Source organism: Erigeron canadensis, chromosome 6 (genome assembly GCF_010389155.1).
Source record: "Erigeron canadensis isolate Cc75 chromosome 6, C_canadensis_v1, whole genome shotgun sequence".
In the NCBI taxonomy this organism is placed as follows: domain Eukaryota; kingdom Viridiplantae; phylum Streptophyta; class Magnoliopsida; order Asterales; family Asteraceae; genus Erigeron; species Erigeron canadensis.
Genome location: NC_057766.1, coordinates 24,989,020 through 24,996,043, shown reverse-complemented (window position 1 = coordinate 24,996,043; position 7,024 = coordinate 24,989,020). Strand labels below are relative to the sequence as shown.

Here is a 7,024-nt window from a genome sequence, read left to right as displayed (position 1 = left end):
TTATTTTTTTCTCTTTGTAGCATGGGCCATTTTTATATTCTAGATTATACCCGGTCGATAACCAGGTTACCAAATAAACTTATACAATACATGTATCACTCACTACAAAAATTTACGTCTTATAGTATATGAAAATACATATCTTATATGAAATCCGTCATAATGTTAAGATAACAAACCTTCTACTTTTTTTGGTATAACATATATGGAGTCGGCTATATATTAAGATTTTCAATATAGACCTTACTAAATAAGGTTGTGAAATCTCGACTCGGTAACCGACAAGTTGATATTTTAGGGTCAGGGGGTCGGGTTCACTTTTTGGGTTAATAGCTCAACCCACCTACCTAAAATATTTTAAATTTAAATAAAAAATTTTAATAGGTGGATCTACAAACTTATTTGATCAGACAACCCATAACCCATTTTACTTAAAACTAATCCGCCAACCACCAATCATGTCACCTAAAATCAACCCACCAAACCATTTAATCCGCCCGCTAACCTGATTATTTTTTTTTGTTTGTGGTTAAGTTTAGGTTGACGGATTGACAGGTTTGGGTTGAGATTTTCAAATCAATTTTTGATATTAAGCCATAACCACGTCGATGATATAGTTATTAAGGATTTTTCTAATTGAGAATTTTAATACTTATTTGTTAACTCTTTGCTCAAAATAAAGCTTATCTTAATTGTGACACCTTACGATATTTTTAATTTTATATTTATTTTTTAAATCACATATTAAGTTGAAAATAAAATAAAATATTGTATATATGAGTATCAATTTATATACAACATGGATTTCCATGTTCCCCTTGCATGCATAAGCTTGAAAGTTTACTTTTAAAAGTAAAATTGTATTAATTTAATGGAAAAAAAATATTCACATCCGTAGTTTGTAGCAATGGATTGGAATCTGTAAAGCGTTTTGGAAGTTTAGTTAAATAGCACAAAGTAATTATCATAATTATATAAGTAGTCAAACATTAAAAAGTTGCCATATATAAAATAGTGAATTTTGACTTTTAATTTAGATGGTTAAGATTTATTTCTTGATCTATTTCAATGGCTAAGATCATCCTACAACTATATTTTTTTCTCTTAGTTGTGGTAGCCATTAATATATATAATCACACTAATCTTTTTTGTCATGCCAAATTTTAAAGACCCTGATAGAACTTAAAAATCACGAGTTTTTTTTCCTTCTAACAACAGAATCCTACTTGTTTGTTGGTCTCATCTGAAGTTCCAACATTTGTCTTCCATACCCATTCCAAGTCCCAGTTGCTAACCGTCAAGTCTGTGAGATGAAAATATTGATTGGGCTCACTCTACAATCAAAGTGGTTAGTGGAATTGCACTTTCGGGACTCGAAACAAACAACAATGTGACACCAAACGTTTCAGGCCATGACTTATCCAAAAATTCATATAGTAACAATCAACCACTTTCGTAACTAAGTGCAATTATTGGAGCCCACAATTTAACACTTGGTTTCATTTGATTGGGTTGTTTTATTTCTTACTAAAGGCATCCATAATAGTGTTTTATCAAAAGCTTTTTTTTATAAATAAAGTACAAAAAAGTGTAAGAGCTTTTTATAAAAAAAGCTTTATCTCCAATGACAAAAAACTTTTCAAAATTTAGAGTTGACTAAAATACAATAATTTAGTTCAAAAATATGTTCAAGTCATAGCCTATAGGTTGGTAGATATTAAGCTTTTCAACTGCTCTTTCATTTAAATAAGTATAATTTAACTAACTTTAAACTTTTGAAAAGCTTTTTATCATTGGAGGATAAAACTTTTTTTATAAACCTCTTACATCTTTTTTACAAAAAAGTCATTGAAAAATATATTATTGTGGATGCTCTAAGTAAGTTAGGTGGTAAGAAGTTATTGATCAAATGAGTAAAAATTAATGTAGGTGTCTAAATCTAGATATACACCTTAAAATTAAACTATTTAGGTAATTTTTCCTACTTTGGGTCATGTTACTTAACATGCAATAATGTAAATTCGCATCATACCAATAGTTTATTGTATTTTCTTCCCATTTAATTTGGTTTATGGTCAGAAACCAAGTATGTCTCGTATAAAATTTTTTTGTTTGTGCAATATATGTTAAAGCTGCTCCACCACAACGCACAAATATGAAAACCTCAAAATATATTGAAAATAATGTTGGAAAAATAAGCATGCCTTGAAAGTATGTGGACTTATGCTTTGATTCAGTTCAAAACTGTCTGACTAACTAGACACTAGTTGGCTGTTTTGGGTATGAGTTAAAACACAAAAGAGGCGAACATAGTTGATAAAACCATCATTGGGATATTTGTTTATGGTTTTCATTTCTCATTGATATGATATAGTTTCCCAACATCAGGGGGAGATATTCCCAATATTAGGGAAGATGGAAACCAGCTGAAATGAGTAAGATTGAATTATCAAAGATCCTCGCACCAATGAATATATCAACTTAAAGCTTGTGAGATAATTCATTCACTAAGTTTGATAATTGCCAGATATATATCGATTGACCATAATGCTCCGATTGGTAATGAGTATACATATACTTGAAGCATAGTACAAAGTTCGATTCCAAATAAAATCCTCGAAAAAGGAGCAAGAAAATAAGATAGTCATATTCGAGGTATCAAAGACCCTGGTTTGGTCAAAAATTACCCAAGATAATCTACGTTGAAAACTTAGATTAATTATGTAACCAAACTTTCGTTCGTAAGGTTAAGGGTTTGCAAAATATGTTTAGATACAAAGATGTATAAAATAAAGTATGAGTATCAAAAATTATGTCAATTTAAACAAAAGAAGGAGGTCAAAGATATTCGCAATGCAAATAATATCGTTAGAAATAAGATAAAGCAAAGATTAAAATAATGCAATAAATAAAAGAGTAAAGAACATCATTTGTTATCGAAAAAAAATCCTTAATTTTTTAATTTAAGGATAGCCGACTTAAAAAAAAAACCCAGGATAAAACATATAATTATTTTAAAGTGGCGGGCCGGTTTTATGGGTAGGCCCGTACAAGATTTACTTCCCCTGTTTTGTATACAATCTTCTCTTTGATCGAGAAACCGCTCCGTAGTTATCCCTTCTCTCTCTATATTATTCGGTCTTGTCCAATTTATGAATCCGGAATTATCAAACACTTCAAAACGAATTAGGTTTTTCATATGAGTAACAAGGTTGACAATTCCAAGGTACACCTCTTTCTATCATTTATTAATTCTGATGATTATTTCTTATTGAGATTTTGGATGGATTTTTTGATGAGTTTTTTGATATTTATGTATGTGATTAGGGTTCCTTTAAAGTATGAAAAAAATATTAATTAATGATTTCTGGGAAAAGTTTGTACATATGATTTTTTTATTTTTAGTATTAATATAAAAAGCCTAGGCATGGAACGAATTGATGTTAATTAGTATGAGAAGTTATAATTTTTGCCTTTATCATAACCTCATATGTGATATATGTACAAATATCGTTATTTGCGATTTATTGATATAAGTTTACTCTCATTAGGCGCCATTAATTAGTTAATAGTTTACATTATTTATCATAATTTTGAATCTGAAAGTATAAAGCTACTATGTAAAGTAGCTCTTTGGTAAACTTAAAAATTAATATGTCTCATTGATGCATGTTAGCCCACTGCCTATAGCTACAAGTTATTGTATTGAAGAAAAATTGAAACTATACAATGCTCGTCGTGTTCATATCAATTGCCAAACTAAACTGACATGAAAAAAAAGGAAAAAAATCTATCTATATACACTAAATAAATCCCTACTTGGGTTTTTCTAATTTTGTCCTATGTAGCATGCTTTAGGACGGATTCTAACAACTAAAGATCCTACGTGTCCACCTTATATCAAATTTATGCAAATAGTTAAGGTATAATGACGGTTTTATGTAACTATGTAGTGGTACCAAGATGAAGAGTACATTCTGGGATTCATACCTGGGCCACATTATGCCAATGCAGATTCTCATATTGTTCCATTGTTATTAGCCCAGGTAGTCACATTTGCATACTTTGTGTTTGGCTTTTACCTTTTCTATCTTTTGGAGGTGGCAAAAACAGCAAGGGTAGGGTAAAAGGTCAGCGGACTCATGTCAAAACGGGTCTTCTTCATAAAAAGGTTTGGGTTGATACTTAAGATTTACTATTTAATTATTTGGGTGTTCCTTTTTTCTTTTGATTTTTGAATCACTGGTTTATAATACATTGTAATAAGAAAATGAATATCGACGTTGACAGATCCATATCTCGCTCTTTGATATTGTTTTGCAGCTCTGCAACATATTGCCCGTTTTACCTATTGAATTACCCGTACTACTTAAAAATCATACGTTAACATGTGTTGGCCTAGTCTGACATGTGATACAATTCCAAATCAATCTAACTTGTCGATAAAATAGCCCTCTTATCAACTTGATATTCTAAACTCGAATACTCTCCGGGGCATAACCAAAAAACTTGCCAAGTTTTTATAGACAAAATTATCAATGCCTATCGATAAAATAACCAGGTTCAAAACTTCAAATCCAAATTTATAGGAAAGCAGCAACCAACTGACAATATTCTTGGAGACGTAGTTCATCAAGCAAACAGGTTTAGCTTGCACCTTTGTATATGCTATGGTTCATGTTAGAGGTGGTAAGATGGGCTGTGAGGGGGCGGGCAATGTTTGAAACCATGTAACTTGGCACATGCTAGAATGGGTCACATTGGCTGCAACTCATTTGTCCACGGGTATATTATGAAACAAGTTTGGTATTATTTTCATTTGTCCACCTCCCGGAATATAAATCAAACCCAAATCAATCCGTAAACAAGTTTGAAAGGAATCTGAAACCTTCTACATAAAAAAAGAGTTTATGTACATACAAGCTTTAATGTTTTTCATGGTGATCATAAGTTAGTGCTTTTAATTACTTATCTGTTTTGTAACACTCATATAGTCATACTTAATATATTTATCGTCTATCTTTCTTTGTGTATACCAGAATTCTCTGAAGTGTATAGCTTCTTTGGAAGTGTTTTTGATCTAGAGACTAAAGGGCATGTACAGAAACTAAAGGAGATGGATCCTATAAATTTTGAAACAGTGAGTCATTTCGATAATATACTCATTTAATTGATACAATATGGATAAATCCTCAAAAAAATTTTATTTTGGATATGTAGGTCATATTATTAATGTGAAATCTCAGTCAACTGGTCAAATCCCGAGTTTTAGCCAATGGTAATTATTTCTTTTCTTGAGCCTGTATCCACTTCTAATAACTGGTAGGAACTCATACGTTAGTTTTAACGGGTTTGTGTTCGATTCTCCATGGGAAGTCCTTACAAATAACCTGCTGATATGGCATACTCATTTGGCTCTAGACAGCATAAATAGTACAAAAATAACTTTCGCTTCTGTTTTGTACGTAGAGGGTTGAGATGTCGTCTTACTGCTAAGTGTCAGGCTACTACTACTTGGGACATTTTCCCTGTCAAAGTAATTCTTAATTATATGACATTCCGGGCATGTGTTAAACGAGCCAACAAGCAAAAAAAAAACACAATTGCACATGTTAAGCAGCATTTGCTTGCGCTGCCATAATATGGATTTCCTTTCTTTGCTCACAGGTTTGATCGTGACTAAAAGAAAATCAAAGACTTTATTGGTTCCAAGACAGTCATTCAGGTGCATAAGTAAATCGATGGTTAGTTTTATGTCTGCTATCTTCCGTATCTGCGCTTTCTATTTCTATCTGAACTATATTTACTCGGTTAATGCTCATTTGTGCTTCAACACATGTCATTTTTAATGAATCAATATTTACTCGGTAGATATGATCCCTAGCACTTGAGTGTCGAGTCTATTAATGAATCAATATTTATTGAAGCTTCTAAATCTATTCGGCGTATGATTTGAAACTAATTGAAAGCGAAAGCAAGTACATTTGAGCTAAACAAACTAATGCGACATTTTCTTAATTTTCAATTGAAGGGGGTAATCAGGTTTGCAGATACAGAGACCTAAGTGCTCATATCCTTATTCACAAAAGGCACCCAAAAATGGTTTATATGTGATATAAATATGTTCGACATTAGTTTCCAAAAATGGTTTGTATATTATCAACCCCTGACCAATTGCCATTAAATAATCGAATCTCTAGGTAATCAAGATGGCCTTCTAAACCTCCCGGGTGAAGCATCAGCAGTAAGATCTGGGGTTAGCTCAGGGACATTGGGTCAACATGCATCAATGTCACTTCGAAGTGTGAGAGACGTACTGACATCAGCACTTCAGCAGAGAAGCAGATTGCTTACCAGTTACCACATTACTGGTGCATTGCGCCAATACTTCAGAGCACACCTCCTATTGCTTGTGGATTCAATTCATCCTAGCAAGAATGTTCGAAGTGTGGCACGGAACATTTCAAGTTCCAGGACAGCATGCAAGCCACTTGATATTAGCAAAAAGGCTGTGAATACTGTATAATGTCATACAGAAAGATCAAAAGCTTGGTCCTGCATTTGTGAGAGCTCGTTGGCCTGCCGTTGATAAGTTCTTGAATTGCAAGGGGCATGTTACCATGTTGGAGTTGTGTCAGCTGTTTTTATTTTCACCACAATTTCTATATCATCTTTTCCACTGTCAAATGCTTTCCTTATATTGGTTTTCTTTTTAGGCCCATCCGGTTGAGCGCAACTTGCATGATTTGCTTCTATAAGCACTGGGTTTTATTGTGAATTGTGTTCAAAACTTTAGCGTTTCAGTTTATAGAGGTTAATTATTTAATTTTATAATAAATGGATATTAAATTTAGACCAAAGATTAAGGAACAAAATCATAATCCAACTAGAGAAAATGAGTGTTAGTGGCCTGCAGTATGATCCCCAGCAAAAAAGCAAAGTGTAAAAATAAGATAGAGGTAATAATTACAGTGATTACTCAAAATAGTAACATTGATATGGATGTTTATATGCAGTACCCTGT

At 32.3% G+C, this 7,024-nt stretch overlaps 1 long non-coding RNA gene across 2 annotated transcripts; it reads left to right on the top strand.

The window, feature by feature from the left end:
- Positions 1–3,044: 3,044 nt before the first annotated feature.
- Positions 3,045–6,808, top strand: LOC122606238. Of its 2 annotated transcripts, XR_006324835.1 has the most exons (6): positions 3,045–3,226; positions 3,954–4,046; positions 5,040–5,140; positions 5,221–5,278; positions 5,668–5,744; positions 6,201–6,808. It is a non-coding gene; the product is annotated as an uncharacterized LOC122606238 (long non-coding RNA). The 2 variants fall into 2 exon arrangements; XR_006324836.1 differs by lacking the exons at positions 3,045–3,226; positions 3,954–4,046 and adding an exon at positions 4,124–4,171.
- The last annotated feature ends 216 nt before the right edge of the window (positions 6,809–7,024 follow it).